Raw genomic sequence first — 15,540 nt, 5'->3', positions numbered from 1 at the left:
ATGTGGTTGAGATGTGAGATCCACTAAAAATGATTATTCAAATTATCCGACCCAGATTAGTCATTAAAATTGGTGAGTCCTCGGGCCTAATGCCATTGGTATAAAAAAATAAGATTATCTTTTATTACTTTAAATAACAAATACATGATGATTTTTTCCTTTAAAACAGTACGCACAGATTAGGATATTTTAGTAAAATATATTGCATTAAATAGAATTAATAAAGCACAATATCAATAGAATTTGGCTTTAAAAAGATATGGCATTTTTAAAAAGAGTAATTTAAAATGTTACTTTATAATATATATAATAATTTATTATCAATAATAATGATTGTTTCATGTAAATAATATTGTTTGGTAATAAATTTTTATGTTAGATGATATTTTTCAATGTATTGTTGATTTTTCTTTAGTATATAAATATTTTTTTTAGATAATTAATATTCAATACCTCATGTTAAGCGAGTTTAGCTCAATTTGTTGAGTAAGAGTGCTCAATTGGTTGAGTAAGAGTGTATAAGTTATTCTAAACTTCATGATCCTGTATTCGATTCCTATCAACTAAAAAGAATCAATAGTCATTTTCGTCTCTAAATGTATAAAGTGCTGACAAATTTGTCTCCGAAAAATGGAAATTCAAATTTTTAGTCCCCGAAAGTAGAAAAAAATACGATAAATTAATCCATTTGTTAACTTTTGTCTATTATCATTAATGAAAGATCATATATGATACAAAAGGACAAGAATGATTACAACATGGTTGTTGAATAGATTAAACCAAAAAGTAAGTTTCTATTGGACTAAGTTGTCAGACCCTAAATTTCATTTCATTTAAGGGTAAAACATAATAATAAACATAATATTGATTAATAAGCATAATTTTTCTGTTGCTCTAAAATTTCTAATATGACAGTACTTTATCCAAAATATGAGACTCAAACAAAAATACACAGAAAAGAACATTGTAATAGTATACCAATCATTTTATTTTTAGTAAGGATTAACTTAATAATTGTATATTTTTGTTTGAGTCTCATATTTTGGGTAAAGTAGTGTCACATTAGAAATTTCATAGCAGCAGACAAATTATGCTTATTATTATATTTATTCTAACTTATGTTTGCTTCCCTATCTTTTTAAGTGTTTATTGTAATGTTATGCTTGTAAAAAAAAGGGAGAAATGAAGATTAAATTATATTTTATTCTTAAATGAAACGAAATTTGTGATCTAACAAATTAGTCCAATGAAAACTTATTGATATTTTATTCCAATGAAAATTTACTGACATTTTGGTCCAATGAAAACTTATTGACATTTTGGTCCAGTCTATTTAACAGTCACATTGACAATCATTTTTGTGACATTTTCGTCCCTCTGTGTCACACAAACTCTTTCATTAACGGTAACAGACAAAAGTTAACGGATGAATGAATTTGTCGCACTTATTTCCACTTTCGGGGTCTAAAATTTGAATTTTCACCTTTTGAGGACAAATTTGTTAGCGCATTACACACTCACAGACGAAAATGACTATTTACCCAAACAAAAAAGTATATTCAATACCTATTTTATAATTATAAAATAAACAATGTGGAAGGAAATAAGATTAATATTTTAGAAACTGAAAAAAAGAAAGAAGCCCATGATATAAGTCATATTATTCAAAATGATAATTAAGATGAAGATTTTTATATTTGAATTTCGTACATGACAATATATGTTTATTGAAAATTTAATTCATTGGTAACATAAAAGAGATGTTTTAGAAAATTCAATAATTGTTCACTTTTGATTAATTTAACCTTTTGTATGCATTAGACATCTTTTCTCTAAATAAATAGGAAACGACTTAGTTGAAGGTTAAATAAGTCATTTCAATTTAATAATTTCGATTACTTAAAACCATCTTTTTTTAGAGAAATTACTTAAATAACTTTAGGAAATGCTATAAATATCGAAAAAATGTGTGATTAACTAATTTACTAACTCTATATATTAAAAAAGTTGTTACAAATATTTTTTAATTTGATTTCAAAATTTTGAAGAATATTATAAATATTTTTTAAACTAAGAAAAATGGAATTAAATAGGTGTTTTTAATGTACTAGCTTTAATCATTTATTTTTTTATAAATTCTTTCTTGCAAATTTAAACTTTTATAAATATTATAAATGCTTTTATTGAAATTGAATCATTTATAATATAAAATTAAATTCAAATATACTAATTTTAATTATTTGAAAATGGTTACGAATATTTTATGTGGTTTTAATGTTTTAAAAAATATTACAAATGCTTTATGAATACCAGGAACTACTGGAATAAAATAATTAAATTTTTTAATACATTTCATTATTTAAAAATCATAATAATTTTTTTTAAATTATAAACTTTTAATTTTTTATGAATGATTTATTAAAATTATGAATAGTTGAAATTACATAATTTAACTCAAATTTATTAATTTTATTTATTAAAATGTTTTATAAATGATTTTTTGAATATTATTTTAAAATTTAAATGCTTTTTGGGTTAAATTAGTAATTTTAAATTTACTAATTTTAATCATTAGTAAATTTTTATAAATAATATTTGAAAATTTTAACTTTTTAAAATTGATACAGATGTGTTATGGAAACTGGGAATTATTTAAATCAAATAGATAGGTTAAATAATGATAACTTTAATCATATAAAAGCTATTGTAATTTTTTGAACTTTTAAAAATGATATAAATATTTTATTGAAACTATTAATAGTTTAATCATTAAAAAATCCAAATCAATTATATTTATTCTAATTATTTAAAAATTTATAATTCTTCTTAAATTTTTAAACATTTTATATAAAAATATTTAAATAAGTTTTTTTTGAGTTAAATTAGTAATTTCAAAATATTTTCTTACTGAGAAGATCGATCTAGCTCATATGTTTACAATTGTTGTAAATCCCTAATATATGTCTTCAATTTTTATGAATATTTTTTTTTACTAATTTTAATTATTAAAATTTTAAATTATATAAAAATGTTATAAGAGTTTTTTTAAAAAGACTTATAATAATTGGAATTAAATAATTAAATTCATATTTACTAATTTTAATTATTTTAAATAGTTATAACGGAATGTTTGAAATTATAAATTTTTTAAAATATCATAAATACTTTAAAAAACTGACAATAGTTAGTGTTAAATTAGTAATTATAAATACTTATGATTATTAAATAATTTCTTAGAATATGATTCTTATATCTAATATTTTCAAACTGAATATATAAATTTATTTATATGTTATTAAATATAAATTAAAAATTACTCCAACTCGTCCTGTTCCTCTCGTGGGTGTACACACTAGTTGTAATATTTAAAATACTACTACAAGCCATAGTCACACTATTTTTGTGAATGATTAAAATTAAATACAATTTCATAAAAAGTTGTCAACTATTAAAATTTATTGCCAAGGTGAGTTGAAACAAATGGTAAAAGATTAGAAGTTAATTTTTGTTTTCTTTATAATACTGTTTGATTTCCCCTTGCATCATTAAAATCCTAATTGGTGGGTGAGGTAGGCCTTTGATATCACTTACAAATTCACAATATGTCATTAGCATCTAGTTCTTTAGTACTCGAGAGGTGTCTTCTCATTCTACCATTTTACATAAAAATAAATAAATTGTTAACCTATACAATTTGATGGAGAAAATCGAATGTGTCATATTAAAATATAAAATATGTCATATTACAATCATGGTCGGCCTTGGACATAGTCTAGGGTGTGATCGTCATGGGTCCATAACCAAAAGAGACACAAAAATTTTAAAAATATTGTGCAGTAAATTTTTCTATACTATTTTTATAAATAAGTTAAAACTTTGTCTCGTTTTACTTTTTTTTATTCAAATTAAAATATGATATATAAGTAGAAAATAAAATAAAATAATTTTTTTAATATGTTATATTCATAAATTCATGTTAAATGAATTTTTAAGTAACACGTAAGAGATTAACATGTTTCTCCCATTTGAAAATGCTAATTATAAGCACATTATTGTATTTAACTTTAATAGTAATTTTAAAAATTAAAAGTAAAAATATTATTTTTTTAGTTGTAAAAAATATTTTAAAAGTGAAAACAAAATAATTGAGAATGGAATATTTTTTATTTATTTTTCGGATATGATTTTAGTTTAAAAATAAAATCCATGAATATAATAAATGAATGCAAGGATTCAAACACTTTTAATTGTAAAATTGTTGTTTTATTTTACTTTAATAATATTCAAATTTAAAAATAAAATAGTGAAAACAAAATATTATTTTTTATTTTACATTTTGTGTATGATATTTTATTTTAAAAAATTGAAATTCATAAAAATTATAAATAAAAACACAATAAAAATAAATAAAAGCATAATTGGGATTTATCATTGATTGAGAATATTAAAAAGAAAACTCTTAAACTATTTGTGCACATAATTTGTTCTCTCGTTTTAATATATTCTTCTGTTTTATTCAGATCAAATAATTGACGGTAAAATGATCTTAACCGTTATTTCTATTTTTTTAAAATTGTATCTTAATTTTTTATTTTTAGTTTTTTTTAGTTAAATCTTAGTCATAAATTATTGTTTAAATAATTGTCTTTATTTTTAAAGTTTCTGAATTTAGATAGAGATAACAAATAACAGAAGCCAAAAGGCACACATCGTGTTCTTCATAGTCCTAATTTATGGGTTGTACAAATAATACAAATCTTATTTTATACAGACAAAAAAGTTAATAAATAAATGAAAAAGAATGATAATTTTATAAAACTAACCTTATTAAATAAATTATAAGGAATATTGGTAAAAAAAAAAAAGAACAATTAATATTATAAAAGTAAAATGCAACACTTATTTTCAAATAATTTTTCTCTCAAATACAACACTAAGATAAAAAATAGTAATATTTTAGTCTGTTTAATAGTGTTTCAGTCTATTACTACTATTGGTTGGTAACAAACTGTATTCCCGAATTCTCACAGACCTAAAATCGTAGTCACATGATGTATCAGTTGAATTCTGACAGTTACCGATCATCTACAAGGGAAAAATTAATTGAATCAATTTCATTGGAACAAAAACAAATCCTTATTTGAAAACGAAAACAAATAAGTTGATATAGAGGGGGATCAAAAAAGTTTATGAGCGCAGCAGAAATTTCTCCATCCACGTCAAAACTCATAACTTCCTTGATCAATTTTCAACAATGGTCCAAATTGAATTAGCATAGTCGAATTACCTGAGCAATTGGAATTCAAAATCTCATTTTGATGATGATGAGATTAGTAAATATCATTTATTTGGTGCTATCATTAATTGATTTAGATCAATTAGTTTAATAGCATTTTTTTTAATTTTTTTATATGAATCAATTTTAGCCTTTATATTATTTAAATTGAGTGATTGAAATTTGGTGTAAGTATAATGTTTTACTCCTAGTGTAACTCGATCTTAACTTAGAGAACATATCATATGAGAATGGTCATTTTATATGAGAATAAAAAAGATTAATCTTAATCAGTAAATTAAAATAAAAGGTTAAAATTAAAATATTTTAAATTCAAATTAAAATCCAAATTAATCATAAAATCTCTATAAGATTTATAACAAAAAATTAAATATCTTAAAATTTTAATTTATGACATTCTAAAATCTCTATGATCACCATGACCACCACAACCATCATGATCGTTTCTGTTACAAATGTCATGACCGCCACTACAACCACTACCATGATCATCAACTATTGCCATCATGACCACCACCACCACCATGATTGCCGCCACCAACATGACTACAACCATCATTACCGGCGGTGCTGGCAACGACAACGACAATCATGTTTATGGCAACAACGATGGTTATGGCGACAATCATGATGGTGGTGATGGTAACAACCATAATGATGGTCGTGGTGATGATTTTGACATAAATTAAATCTTTTAAGATATTTGATTTTTTGTTTGATAAATCTTATAAAGATTTTATGGTTAAATGAGTTTTTAATTTGAATTTAAAATGTTTAATCTTGGCATTTTATTTTAATTTAAGAGTTGAGATTAATTATTTTCATATGATACGTCATGTCCTCCTCCTGAAACATATATTAGGGGGTGTTCATGGGTCTGAGTCTACCCGTGACCTAACCTAACTCAATTATATTTATATTGGGTTGAGTCTCTAAAGGGTTTGAGTCAAATCCGACTCAACCCAATTATGACCCGATCATGAATGAGTTAAATAATTGGTTCTATTTTTTTTTTTTTGAACACGATCCAACCCATGCTATGTAATTAAATTTATCATTATATATAAATTAGTTATTAAATACAAAACATATTAGTAATTTTTAGATCACATATTAAATTATTAAATTAAATCACCCATGTTTTGTTTCCTTTTTAAGTTTTTGTTTTTATCTTTTGTCTTGATTTTGTTTATTTTTTGTATGCTAATATCATAATTTATTTTTATCTAAAATATTAGCATTAAAATTATTAATTTTATTAGTCAAATATATATTCACAATTTATTTTTTTAGTGTATTTAGTCATTACATACTTACAAATCTTTAGGCAAAAATAGATTATTGTTCTAAAAAAATTATTTTATAAAAAAATACTTTTTAAATATTAAACCCAACTAACCCTGTCCGTTTTATGATTGAGTTGATTTGGGTTAGGCTTGTAAAAAAATTGCACAAACCTGACCCAACTCAACCCATAAAATTTTAATCAAATTGCTTAATGGGTTTAATCATAGTCCTAATTGTAGATAGAAGGAGGATGAAGGCTATGGTATGTACCTTAAACTCATTAGGCATTGTGTGAAAAAAAAATTATCCGTTAGATATATTTGAAGTAAAATTATAAGTATGGACTACGGGGGAATTGCCTATATCAAATAAATTTTTTTTTAAAAAAAGACTTCCCTCTCTCGGCACCACCCTATTGTCGCCACCACAAAATCCTCCGTCCCAGCTTGAAGGGTTGTCATTGCTATCACCATAGAGGAACCATTTGTTCTCGACAACCTTGGTATCAAAATTAAACCACCTACGTTGGGTTCGTGTTCAAATCTAATGGTGGTTCTTGTTGTTTTTTTCATCTCAGATCTAATAATTTCTCTCTTTGTTTTTGATCTTTGAACTTGTTATTTCTCTCAGACGCACATTTCTTAGTAACCACAAAAATAACCTTAGATTTAGAAAAAAACTCAAATTTGAAACGCAACTTCGACATTTGCGCGTTCGTGAACTCATCGTCACCGCACTCTAATCGTAAACCATCCTCAGATCTAAAAAAGAAAAAAGCAAGCTTAGATTTGGAACACATCGCGATGCTCCAAGTGCGAAGAGAACACATTGCCAACCTCAGATCTGAAACAAAAATAAGAAACTCAGATTTGGAACACGACCTTGACATTTAGTGCATTCATAGAGGATTTTTTTGTCATCAAACTTAAAACGCGAAGGGAACCACAACGACGGAGCTTGAGATGGTGATTGGATGTAGACTTCGGTGACAAATCTTGGCAAAGAAGAGGATAAGGATGTGGCAAATTCCCAAACTAAACATTCTCTCTCCTATCTTTTCCCAAATTACACAAGTTTGTAAAAAAATTTCCAATGTACACCACATTTCTATGTTCACTGGGAAGTCGGGTTTGGCCACCCCGACTTCCATACGAGCCTATTTTTTTCCTAAATTTATATGTTTAATTTTTTTAATTTAAATTATTAAAATAATACAAATAAAAATTAAAACTTTTAATAATAAAAATTATTAAAATTGTCTAATAATATATTTTCTTTATTAAGAGATATATATATATAAAGAAAAATAAAAAAAATTGAGAAAATTATAGTATAATTTTTTAGTTACATGTATATATTTTTTTAGCTAAATTTATATGTCGTTGAAATTTTTGTTTTGTTATGTACGTCAATTTAAAAATGAGAAAATTAGTTAGTAGTATTGAAACAAATTAAAAAACACAGTGAATAAATAATTGATACACATAAAATTAAACAGCGATGACTGAGATGATAAACAAGAATAACAAAACGTACTAAAAATACAATTGTAACACAAATATGATGAAATTAATGATAGTCTAAAAGATGTTGTGCAGGAGACATGTCTTCTTCCATTTGAATTACTGGTTTCCTAAAAATAGCTAAAATTTCTATTAGGCAGAGTCGTTTCCAGTAGTTGGATTGTACTAACACCTTTAACATGTCTTTGTCATTTTTCAATTCTACTATTTCATATTCGATTAAATTTTTTAAATACATAGCATGACCTAGTTGTCGAAAGAACAATCATCTGGTGTAACCCAAAAATCCACCTTGGCGTGGTATGTTTCACTTCCCGTTGTAATACATAATTGCATCATGAGTAGGAGTGATATTGGATTGAAGCAGGTTGAGTATACCATCTGGTGTTCTATTGATGGTACATAATAATTCTATAGGGTCAACACACGAGTATTACTCATTGCACATTAACATTGTGTAAACATCGTCATCATTATTCAATTGTAGAGATTGAAAAAAAATATTGTCGACCTGCATCTATGAATGGTTGTCGGTAGTAGATTTCACCCACTAATTGATCATTGGTTAGCTGAAAGGTGTTGTGCATTCTACTCTTGAGTTTTCAAAAGAATAATCATCAGGAACTCACATTGGTGTTGGAGTAAGACTTTGAAAATAAACACCAGTTTGGTTGTGAGTGATTGATCCATTTGGAAAAATGAAGACTAATCTCGAGTTAGCAATGGTCTGGCTGCTTATTTCTCCCAAAAATGACATAGTAATAAGATTGAATTTGGTTTATGAAGGTATGTTATGTGAAATTGTGTGTTTGTATTGAGGGTTTTTTGTGTTATTTATAGTTGTATAAGCATTTTGCCCCATTGATGTGTATTGGAATCTCATAAGGTTAGAATTGTGTTCCTGCTAAAGGCTTCTCTAGAATCCAATGTTTCTTTTTCCCTGGTAACTGATGCAACAGACATCCATTATAATTTTCAGAGTGAAAAAATAGATTTTGAGTTATCCATTTCATGTCAGTTTTGCTGGTGAGACATTTAATTTTTTAGAGACTTATGCAAATTGCAGAGTGTTGTCAATTTGGACTGTGTTTTTTCCCTTGTAACTAATGTACCAAACATCCATTATAATTTTTAGAGTGAAAAATAAGATTATGAGTTGTCTATTTCATGTTAGTTTTGCTGGTGAGACATTTAATTTTTAGAGACGTGTGCAAATTGCAGAGTATTGTTGATTTAGACTGTGATTTTTCCCTTGTAATTAATGCAGCAGACGTCCATTATAATTTTCAGAGTGAAAAAAGAGATTATGAGTTGTCCATTTCATGTCAGTTTTGCTGGTGAGACATTTACTTTTTAGAGATGTGTGCAAATTGCAGAGTGTTGTCAATTTGGACTGTGATTTTTCACTTGTAATTAATGCAGCAGATGTCCATTATAATTTTCAAAGTGAAAAAAGAGATTATGAGTTGTCCATTTTATGTCAGTTTTGCTGGTGAGACATTTAATTTTTTGAAATAGTGTAGTGTAAATTGCAAAGTGTTGTGAATTTCGACAGTTATGTTACCATGTCACCTACTGCAGTAGAAGTGGGTAAACTGAAAATTGCTAACTTAAATTTTAAAAAAAATTATTTCATTATGTAAAGTGATCACTGAACACGGACATAAGACACTACATGAAAACCTCAAAGCATAAATAACTAAGCCATGAATCATCCGTAGATTACCAATCCCGTTTGAATATTGTTTTGTGGGATGAAGACATGTTACTTCCTTTGGGATTGGAAGAAGAGTCAGTATCACTACCATGGTTTTTGACCCGACAAGTCTCGTATTCATCTGATAAGTCCTCAAGATTGGAGGTTGAGCCATGTTGGTTGCTTGGTGGGTTATTATTGTCACATATTATGGAAAATAACTCCACAAATGGTAGTGATGGGTTGTTGTAAAAAATGTTGAACATTTGTCGAACATCAGCATCATCTCGCAAAATAAAAGATGTCTACATATAACATTGTCCTAACTCAAATATAAGGCATCAAAAGTGGAGATGTTGGATATGTTGTTGTGGTTCAATGTTTAGTTTTTGGTGAACAAGTTCAAGCAATTGTGTAAAGGTTATGACCTTGTTGACCATGAAAGTTTTTGTGTTGTTACTAACGAAGGTGGTGCCCTCATTAGTGTTGCAAATTTGGCCGTTGTAGTAAACACAAACATATGCAGTTGGGTGACACATTGTAGTAGGGATTGAGAAGAAAATTTGAAAGTGCTATGAATGTCTTTAGCTGTAGTGGTATTTATAAAATTTTCTTATAGTTGGGTGAGTCACTAGTTAACTGGGCATTTAGATGAACGGTTAAATGAACACTTAAGCATATTTGCAAGGGTCCACAATGTGCACATTGCAGAGTGTTGCTGGTGAGACATTTAATTTTTTAGAGACGTCTGAAAATTGTAGAGTGTTGTCAATTTGGACTATGATTTATCCCTGGTAACTGATGCAGAAGACTCCCATTATAATTTTCAAAGTGGAAAAAAAATTCTGAGTTGTCCATCTCATGTTAGTTTTGCTGGTGAGACATTTAATTTTTTAGAGAAGTGTGCAAATTGCAAAGTGTGTCACGAATATATATATTTTTTGGATTCTTTGATGTTCAAACTATGGAAAAAGTGTGTCACAAATATCATTAATGTGTTGGACATAATTTTAAAAATATGCAGAACATGACCACTTAAGCATAGTTGCAAGGATCCAAAGCATAGTTTTTTCGATTTTGTGCTCCTATTTTGAGGTGGTTGTTCATGGAATTGTAAGTGCATATGTTGTATGAAGATTTTGATGATACCAAAAGATTGAAGCTATTTAACGTTAATTCAAGTCAAGATCAAGAAATCAAGAGAAACGATTTACAATAGACCTTTATATGTTAAAAGAATCTCTTAAAAAGGTTGCAAAGGTTTGGCCTTAAAAGACTTAAGTTTTCAAATATCTTATAAAGTTTTTAAGTAAATATTACATCTTGAAAAATATGTATTTCTCTCTGGTAATTGATTATCAGAGGCTATAATCGATTACTAGAAGCAAAAATGATTTTAAAACAGCTTTCAGAAAATTTTGAATTTGAATTTTAAAAGTTGTAATCGGTTACCACTATTGTGTAATCGATTACCAGTCACGAAAGGTTTTTGAAATTCAAACTGAAAAGTCATGACTCCTCAAAATTAACTATGTAATCGATTACCACAGATCTTTAATCGATTACCAGTGAGGAAATTTTGAAAATAACTTTGAAAATTCACAACTCTTCACAAGTTTTTTGAAAGGTCACCAAAGGCCTATAAATATGTGACTTGAAATTCTTTAGAGTTTTTCAGAACATTCATTGTCTTGTTCTCTCACAAGAAAACCTTTGGCCAAACACTTGCAAAATCATTAAGGATTCTTATAAGTTCTTCAAGTTGTATCAATCTTCTCTTAAAGAGAGAAAAACATCTTATGTACTTCAAAAGCAATTTGTTGTTGTAATCAAGAGGTAGTGAGTCTCTTGATTTGTAAGTTTTCTGAACACAAGGGAAGGGTATCCCTGGGTGGTTTAGAAGTTGTAAAGGGATTTACAAGTATAGTGGAAATATCAAGTGGATTGCTTGAGGAATGGACGTAGGCACAGGGCATGGCTGAACCAGTATAAAACTGAGTTTGCAATTCTCTCTTCCCTAAACTCTTTCACTTTATTGCAGTTTAATTTAACTTTGCATATTTAAAGAAACATCAAGTAAATTGTTCATTACTTTTTTCTTTTATATTAAGTCTACATATTTCCTTTAAAGAGAGAATTAAAATTTGTTAGGGGAAGTTTTTTAAGCTTAATTCACCCCTCCTTTTAAGTTATTGAGACCACTTTTTTTACAAGTGGTATCAGAGCTTAATTCTTGTATAAGGTTTAGAAACTTCAAAAATAGTCATGGCCTCATCAAACTTTTTATTTCCTGAAGGGAACTCTATAAATAGGCCTCATATATTCAATGGTGTGGGTTATCATTACTGAAAAACCCATATATAGATTTTCATAGAGGCTATAGATTTAAACATTTGGGAAGCCATAGAAATTGGTCCTTACATCCCTACTATGGTAGTAGGAAATACAACTATAGAAAAACCTAGGGAACAATGGGATGAAGAGGAAAAGAAAATGGTATAATATAATTTAAAAGCCAAAAATATAATTACATTTGCATTAGGCATGGATGAATATTTTAGAGTATCAAATTACAAGAATGCAAAAGAAATGTGAGATACCTTACAAGTAACCCATGAAGGAACAAAAGATGTAAAAAGGTCTAGAATAAATACCCTAACCCATGAATATGAATTGTTTAGAATGAATCAAAATGAAACTATTCAGGATATGCAAAAGAGATTCACACACATAGTAAATCATCTTGCATCATTAGGAAAGATATTTCCAAATAAGGATCTTATTAACAAAGTTCTAAGATGTTTAAGTAGGGAATGACAACCAAAGGTAACAACTATTACAAAATCAAGAGATCTTACTAACATGTCTCTTGCAACTTTGTTTGGAAAGCTTCAGGAACACGAAATGGAACTCATGAGATTAAATCAACATGGGGAAAATGACAAGAAAAAGAAAGGAATCGCACTTAAAGCTTCATCTTCAATTCAAGAAAGAAGTGATAAAGAAGATTTGAATGAAATAGAGGAAAATGATGATTTCAGTTTCTTCGTAAAAAGGTTCAATAAATTTCTAAGAAACAAAGGGAATCAAAGAAGATCAAATTTTAAACCAAAGAAAAGAGGAGAAGATTCATCCCCTCTTCCAAAGTGTTATGAATGTAATCAACCAGGACATTTGAGAGTTGATTGCCCAAATTTCAAGAAAAGAATAGAAAGATCTGAAATGAAAACCTTCAATGATAAGAAAACAAAGAAGGCTTACATTACTTGGGAAGACAACAATATGGATTCATTCGAAGACTCAAAAAATGAAGTTGTGAATCTAAGTCTGATGGCCAAAAAATATGAAAGCGATGAAGAGGTTTCTTTGAAGAAGAGTTGGTACATTGATAGCGGTTGCTCTAAACACATGACGGGAGATGCATCAAAGTTCACTCATATTTCTCCCAAGAATAGAGGACATGTGACTTATGGCGACAACAATAAAGGTAGAATCCTTGAAGTCGGAAAAATAGGTACGAATTCATCTACCTCCATTGAAAATGTTTTACTTGTTGATGGTCTTAAGCACAACCTACTAAGTGTTAATCAATTATGTGATAAAGGCTATCTAGTATCGTTTGACTCTCATAACTATGTCATTGAAAACTAACATGATAGAAATATAAAACATACAGGCTATAGAACAAATAATTTTTACATGATAAATTTAGATAAAACACCAAATCATGATCAATGTTTTCTTAGTAAAGATGATGATCCTTGGCTATGGCATAGAAGAATTGCCCATATAAACATGGAACATGTAAATAAATTAATTTCTAAGGATTTATTTATTGGTTTACCAAAACTTAAATTTGAAAAAGATAGATTATGTGATGCTTCTCAAAAAGGAAAACAAGTAAGGGTTTCCTTCAAATCAAAGAATATTGTGTCTACAACTCAACCCTTACAACTTTTGCATATGGATCTTTTTGGCCCCTCTAGAACTATGAGTTTTGGAGGAAACTACTATGCTCTTGTTATAGTTGATGATTACTCCATATTTCCATGGACATTATTTCTCACTCATAAAAGAGATGCTTTTCATGCTTTCAAGAAACTTGCTAAAATCATTCAAAATAAGAAAAAATCTCAAAATTACATCTATTAGGAGTGATCATGGAGAGAATTTGAAAATAAGGATTTTGAATTATATTGTGATGAAAATGGCATTGAACACAATTTTTATGCACCTAGAACCCCTCAACAAAATGGAGTAGTTGAGAGGAAAAATAGATCTTTAGAAGAGATAGCTAGAACTTTTCTTAATGATACAATCCTTCCTAAATATTTCTGGGCTGAAGTTGTAAATACTGCATGCTATATAATGAGTAGAGCTTTAATTAGATCAATCTTGAAGAAAACTCCATATGAATTGTATAACGGAAGAAAACCAAACATTTCTCATCTTCATGTGTTTGGATGTAAATGTTTTGTGCTAAACAACGACAAAGACAACTTAGGTAAGTTTGATGCAAAATTTGATGAAGGTATATTCCTTGGCTATTCCTTGCATAGTAAAACATTTAGAATTTATAACAAAAGAACTATGATTATTAAAGAATCTATCCATGTTGATTTTGATGAAACTAACCCAATTTTGTCAAGAAAGAATACTCTAGATGATATTTCAGATTCTTTAGAAGGTATGCATATTCATGGTGAAGAGCACAAAGGCAAAGGAAATGGAAGAATTGTTAAGGCGTTGGACCTTGAAATGATCTCTTGATTTTTTTATGAAATGAAGAGGTTTATGAGTTGGTTTTATTTTGGTTTTTGTTTATTAATCTTCACTCTTTTTTAAAGATAAATTACGACACTAACGATCGGTTAAAACTTACTTTATAAAAGAAAAGCGATCACCGGAGAAGGAGATGAAGATGTACAAAACAAAAAGGGCCCCTAAGGGGCCATAAATCATGTCAAATCCTTAAAGACAAAAACTAACCAAATGAAGAACAAAGAACGATGTAGAAATCGATTGCAATCGCGATTCAACGACGATTTAGCTTCTTTTTCTCTTTTTCCTTCTTCTTTTCTCTTCTTTTTCCCCAATCCTTCACCTTTGGACCTCAGAACCTTTCTCTCAGCCCCTCTTCACGCTTATTTATAGTAAAACAAAGCATTTGGGGTCATGATAGCTCGCCCATACGAGCTGTTACTTCATTCTGAAGCAACCTTGCTCGCCCAAGTGAGTTGAGCTCCCCCAGGCGAGCTAATTACTTCACCATGAGGTTATTTGGTGGCATAGGCGGGCCAGGGGCCAGAAAAAGCTTCCAAATGACCCTTTTGCCCTCCCTTTTTGGTATTTTCCGCATTCCTTACTGAAACGTCGAAAAACCTTTCGTATTGCACGACAACTAGTGCCAAGCAGCTCAATTTGGCTAGAAGAATCAAAACTTTAGCAAATGATAGTCCCCAGATGAAATTAGGGTATGACATATGGCACGACCACCCATAACTTTACCAACCTTCAACGATGCTCGACATAGTTCTCTATAGAGGTTTGCTAAACAAGCCGAACTCCAGCTATATTTTTTTATGTTGTTCAAATCACGTAATAGGTTCAAATACATTAGATGAACTCTATTTCTAGATTTATCAGGAATTAAAGTACCATCAATCATGTACATTATGTAAGCTCTACACTTGCATTGTAGTTGGTATGTTGTTGGTTCTTCAGGCAATGGTGCACGC

This window comes from Glycine max, chromosome 15 (genome assembly GCF_000004515.6).
Source record: "Glycine max cultivar Williams 82 chromosome 15, Glycine_max_v4.0, whole genome shotgun sequence".
NCBI classification, from domain to species: Eukaryota; Viridiplantae; Streptophyta; class Magnoliopsida; order Fabales; family Fabaceae; genus Glycine; species Glycine max.
The sequence above is the reverse complement of the archived record's forward strand: the minus strand, read 5'-3'. Positions refer to the sequence as shown.